Source organism: Pongo pygmaeus, chromosome 7 (assembly GCF_028885625.2).
Source record: "Pongo pygmaeus isolate AG05252 chromosome 7, NHGRI_mPonPyg2-v2.0_pri, whole genome shotgun sequence".
Lineage (NCBI taxonomy): Eukaryota > Metazoa > Chordata > Mammalia > Primates > Hominidae > Pongo > Pongo pygmaeus.
The window spans coordinates 86246524-86252424 of record NC_072380.2 but is presented as its reverse complement, the minus strand read 5'-3'; the positions used below and the strand labels follow the sequence as shown (position 1 = coordinate 86252424).

General features: G+C 42.7%; 1 non-coding gene across 1 annotated transcript; it reads right to left on the bottom strand.

The window, feature by feature from the left end:
- Positions 1-1427: 1427 nt before the first annotated feature.
- Positions 1428-1530, bottom strand: LOC129043268 (U6 spliceosomal RNA). The gene has a single exon (XR_008504367.2). It is a non-coding gene; the product is annotated as a U6 spliceosomal RNA (small nuclear RNA).
- Positions 1531-5901: the final 4371 nt, after the last annotated feature.

Here is a 5901-nt window from a genome sequence, read left to right as displayed (position 1 = left end):
AAAGAAAGAAAGAAAGAAAGAAAGAAAGAAAGAAAGGAAGAAAGAAAGAAAGAAAAGAAAGGAAAAGAAAGAGAGAGAGAAAGGACAAGACAGACCAAAAGACAAGAAAGGGCCTAGGAAATCATCAGTACTCAGGGATTGTGGTTTGTGGCTTTAAACTGATTCAGTCTCTCTTCTGCACAAGAGTCAGCCATCGCCAGGCAGGTCTGGGAACTAAAGAGCCTTAAAGGAAATCGAGCTTTTATTCCCAGGAGTCAACAAAGAGCTGATGGTCCCTGGAGAAGGTGAAACCACATCAGCAAGGTGGGGCCTCTGTACCGCCTGCTGGAAAATTCCATCCTTCGCAATTCTACCCTGTTTACTTCTCTCACCAGGCCAGAAAAAGCACACAGGGAGATTTTTGGAGAAAGGTTGGGAAGCAGGGAATCAGTAACAGTGTGGGAGGAATAAACATTCCTGTGACAAAGTGACAGTGGAGAAGGTAGAGTGTGTCATATGGACAGTGTTTCATATACACAGCTTGAAAACCTACACTTAACTTCAATTCCAAATTCTTCTACAATTTTTTGCCTCTCAGGGCATGCACTTGGCCATGTAATTGCCATGCAGCTCAAAGCCTGATTCCTGGCACCTCCACACTCAGCCATAAAGCAAAACCATCTGAAAGCACTTTCAGTGTCAATTAACTACTGAGGCTCTTTTCCCAGGATTCCTCAACCACGGCCATGTGCAGCAGAAAGAACTTCCGATGAGGTACTCCGGGCTTGGGAATATACCAAAGTCAATCAGTCTCAACCCAAAGGCCATTATGCTAGGATTTTCTTGCATTTTGATTCCAAGCCCCATTTACCACCCCAGACAGACCCACAGTGGGCACTGCTGCTTGGGAAGCCTCAGCTGCCTTCCAGGGGTCTTGTTTTCACATAAAGGGGTCCTGAACAACACTTCCAACATTGTCTGCAATGGTACGCTTTCCCTTCAGCTCAGGTTCAATGCCACCACTCCGTCACTCTTTTCATTGCAAATGATATTAGATGTGAACTTGAGGAAGAAACTGGCCCTCCCTTATTTTTTCCTTTTCTCTGTCCTCATTGGAGGATCCCACAGCCTGGATGTAGAAAAGGATCAGTTCTTCCCCCTTCCCTGCACACATGTGCATGCACATACACACACACACACATTTTTTAAGTCTCTGTCTTTAAGAATCCACAGCTAAGGCTGAGTGCAGTGGTTCACGCCTGTAATCCCAGCACTTTTAGAAGCCGAGGCGGGTGGATCTCTTGAGCCCAGGAGGTCAAGGCTGCAGTGAGCCAAGATTCCAGTCTCGGTGACATAGCAACACCCTGTTTCCAAAAAAAAAAAAAAATCCACTGTCTTTCATAAAATCCACTATCTACCATAAAAACTATCTCTTTTTTGTTTTTATTTTTTAAATTAAACACTTCACAAATTTGTGTGTCATCGTTGCACTGGGGCCATCCTAATCTTCTCTGTATTGGTCCCATTTTAATACGCATGCTGCCAAAGCAAACACCACAGCTATCTATTGATAAAACTCCCTTGTAATCCTCTTCCAAAGTTGTTAGACAGCTTTTAATGGAGACCAGTATACTCCCAACATACTGGCAGACAATAAATTACGAAGGGCATTACCTGAAGATAGTGTGTTAGTCAGGTTCTCCAGAGAAATAGACCCAGTAAGATACTTAGAGAGATATATAAAAAGATTTATTATGAAAGTTTGGTCCACGAGATTATGGAGGCTGAGAAGTCTCACAGTCTGCGTCTGCAAACTGAAGGCCCGGAAAAGCTGATGGAGTAATTCCAGCCTGAGTGTGAGGGCATCAGAACCAGGAGTGCTGTTGCCCAAAGGCAGAAGATAGATGTCCCAACTCAAGCAGAGAGCAAATTCACCTTTCCTCCGCCTTTCTGTTCTAGCTGTGCCTTCATCAGATTGGATGATGCCCAGACACTTTGGTGAGGGCTGATCTTTACTCAGTCTACTGATTCAAATGCTAATGTTTTTGAGAAACATCTTCACAGACACACCCAGAAATAATGCTTTACCAGCTATCTGAGCATCCCTTAGCACAGTCAAGTTGACACATCAAATTAGCCACTACAAATGGGCAGATAAGTGAACAAAAAAAGAGAGAGAGAGAGAAAGCCCTTAGAAAGAGGAAACGCTCAGAGCTTCTAATTAAAATTCAGAATAGTATTGTTCTCTAATTTTTTTAATTTTTTCTTTTCTAATTTTTCTAGTTCCAGGAAGTTAGGCAAGAGTGTCATGAGCAGAAAGGGCCATCCCAGACCTGTGAAGCTCTGTGGGTCTGCCCAGCAGCCATGGGAGGACCAGTGCAACTTCATTTTCCAGGAGAGACAGAATATGCTGCCGCAGGGGTGCTGCCAGATTCCCTGGCAGCCTGAGAAGTGGCCAGCTTCGAACTCCAGTGACCCAGTGCAAAAGCCTCAGAACCCAACACAACCTAACTTGGAATCCCAACCAACACCTGGATGAGTTCCCAAAAATGAGTCTTAATATCCCAATCTGCATACTGTGAATCCTAGAAAATCTAAATAATAGCATGGGGTGGTGACTCTGAGAATTTAGACAATGTATGTAAAGCACCTGACACTGTGTCTGGATGCTCTCAGAAATGCTCTCAGTAGTTTGCTTTCTGTCCTGCCTTACAGTCTTCCTGATCTTCCTGTATCTTCTTTCCCAGATATTCATTTGGCCACACTCCACAGGAAAATCCTCACACTCCGCTGAAAGCTATCAGCTGACACTGAAGGATGCTTTATCTCCAGGGCAGATCTTCATAATACTCAAAACTGAGTTTACTCTGGATTTACTTGTTGAATTCTAGCATATGAAAGACACCCAATAATAGATACCCACTATTTATTATGATAATTCTTCCTTTTTTTTTTTATTGAGACAGGGTCTTGCTCTGTCACTCGGGTTGGAGTGCAGTCGCACAATCCCTGCTCACTGCAGCCTCAAATTCCTCGGCTCAAGCAATCCCTCCATCTCAGCCTCCTAAGTAGCTGAGACTACAGGCATGTGCCACCACACTCAGCTAATTGTTTAAATTTTTGTAGAGACAAGGTCTCACTTTGTTTCCCAGGCTGGTCTTGGACTCCCGGCTTCAAGCAGTCCTCCCACCTCAGCTTCCCAAAGTGCTGGGATTACAGGCATAAGCCACCACACCTGGCCCATGTTACCTCTTTTACCAATGAAGTATTATCTTAAATGACCTTTGGTATTTTTTTAATGTTTTATTATGTTTTAATATTTTTTATATATTTAATTTTTACATATTTATATATCATAATATTCATTATAATTTATATTTATTTCATGTATTTTCTATATTCATCTTTTCATTATGTTTTGAATTTCCAAATACACACATAAATAGAATACTAAAGAGAATCTCTTTGAGCCCATCTCTAGTTTTCACAGCTATCAACAATTTAGTATTCTTGCTTTATCTATCAGTCCTCCATTTTCATTGCTGTCGCGTTATTGGAGCAAATCCCTAGGCACCTTATTCTACCACCATATTCTTCAGGATATATCACGCACAAAGACGGTATCTTACATAACCATGATTCCATCATCACACCTGTAGTATAAATAAGGCTATCTGGTCTTCATTCCTGGTTCCTGGCACAAATCTCCTAAAACCCTTGGAATTTCCTGAGTGACAGGAGTGTCTTTTGTTATTCATAAAGCGCCTCTTTAGATCACACCTGAGTTTATGCTAATGAAGTATCTGGAAAGGGGCGGACTCAGAGTAAGTGCCATAAAAACTCTTGAACAATGAGATTTGATGAGCTTCCAGGTTGGTGAATACATCAAGGTGCTGGGAGGGTGGCGTGCCCAGAGAGAGAAGAGAAGAGCCACCAACCACTCTCCGGCCCCATACATTGCCCTATGCATCTCTTCTCTCTAGATTTTCTAGAGGTGTGTCCTTTATAATAAACCACTAAACGTTAAGTAAAGTGTTTCCCTCAATTCTATGAGTCATTGTAGCAAATTGTCAAACTCATTATGGGAACCCCCAATTTAAAGCTGGTCATTCAGAACTGCAAGAACCCCAGACATGCGATTAATATCTGAAGTAGGGGCAGTCTTGAGGATCCGAGCCCTTTAACTTACGGGATCTGATGCCAACTTCAGGTAGATAGTCTCAGAATTAGATTAAGTTGTAGTACACCCAGCTGGGGTCCAGAGATTTGGAGAATTGCTTGGTGTGGGGGGAAAAACCCACACATCTAGTGTCAGAAGTGTTATGTGAATAAAAACAGCATGTTTTCTCAGCCCCCAAGAAAAAATTAACACTAATCCCCTACTATCATTAGATACCCAGTCTGTATCTATATTCCCGCAATTATCTCAAAAGTATCTTGGGGTGGGTGCAGTGACTCATGCCTGTAACCCTAGCACTTTGAGAGGCCAAGGCAGGTGGATCACCTGAGATCAAGGGTTCGAGACCAGCCTGGCTAACGTGGTGAAACCCTGTCTCTACTAAAAATACAAAATATTAGCCGGGTGTGATGGTGCAAGCCTGTAATCCCAGCTACTAGGGAGGCTGAGGCAGGAGAATCACTTGAACCCGGGAGGCGGAGGTTGCAGTGAGCCAAGATTGCACCATTGCACTCCAGCCTGGGTAACAAGAGTGAAACTTCATCTCAAGAAAAAAAAAAAGTATCCTGTTTGTTTGTTGGAATCAGGAATCCTTGGCATTTAATGGATGTCCCTTAAGTCTTTCTTAATCTATAATGGTTCCTGGGGTAGACATGGAAGGGCATCACCGAGATACCCTTCAAAAAGAACCTGCATCCCAACTGCGAGGTGTGGGGTCAGCAGACAGCCTCCAGCTCTCAGCTCCTTCAAGGTCAGCATCAGCTGCTGAGAGCTGAGGTCACACCCTTCTCCAAGCGACCCACATTCAGCGACTGAGAAAGGAGGGGTAAAAAGGTCCAGCTATTGGCCTGACACAGAACAACTCTGATAAACAATGTTTGCTCACAGAGCCACTCTGGGTTTGCCAAGGTTTTGCCGGGCCTGCGTCGCAACAGGTCTTTTCTGTCTAGCACCTTCCCTTTATAGGCACTGCTCCTTACCGTCATCCTGCACCCAAACCGTGTGTCAGCATCTGCTTCCAGAGAATCCAATTTGCAACAGTTCTCATCTCTTTTCATACCCTTTACTCGTTGAAGAAACTAGGACTGACTTTATATTTAAAATATGATTTTCAGCATTCCCACAGTCGTTTCTCAAGAAGGAAAATTATAAGCCAAACATTCTCATTTTCACTAATAGGAATTTCTAATTATTTAATCAAAAGAAATTAAAGATAAATACAATATATTTTAAAAGTCTCACTTTATCTTCTAAAATAGGTAAACTATATTGATACATTTCCATTAAGTTGCTGGTGTCACCAAAATAAACCACAATAAGCCAGGCACAGTGGTTCATGCCTATAATCCCAACACTTTGGGAGGCCAAGGCGGGAGGATCACTTGAAGCCAGGAGTTTGAGAATAGCCTGGACAATATAGCAAGACCTTGTCTCTACAAAAAAAAAATTTAAAAACTAGCTGTAGTAGGGCATGCCTGTAGTCCTAACTACTCAGGAAGCTGAGGCAGGAAGATCGCTTCAGCCCAGAAGGTCAAGGCTGCAGTGAGCTGTGATTGTGCCACTGCACTCCAGCCTGGGCATTAGAGCAAGACTCTGTCTCAGAAAATAAAAAATACAAATAATTTTTTAAAGCCACAATAGAAGTCTAGATTCTCTATATAATAATAAAGGAGTCAATTCAGCCAGAGGATATAATAGTTGTAAGTACATATGCACTCAACACTGAAGCATCTAGATGTATAAAG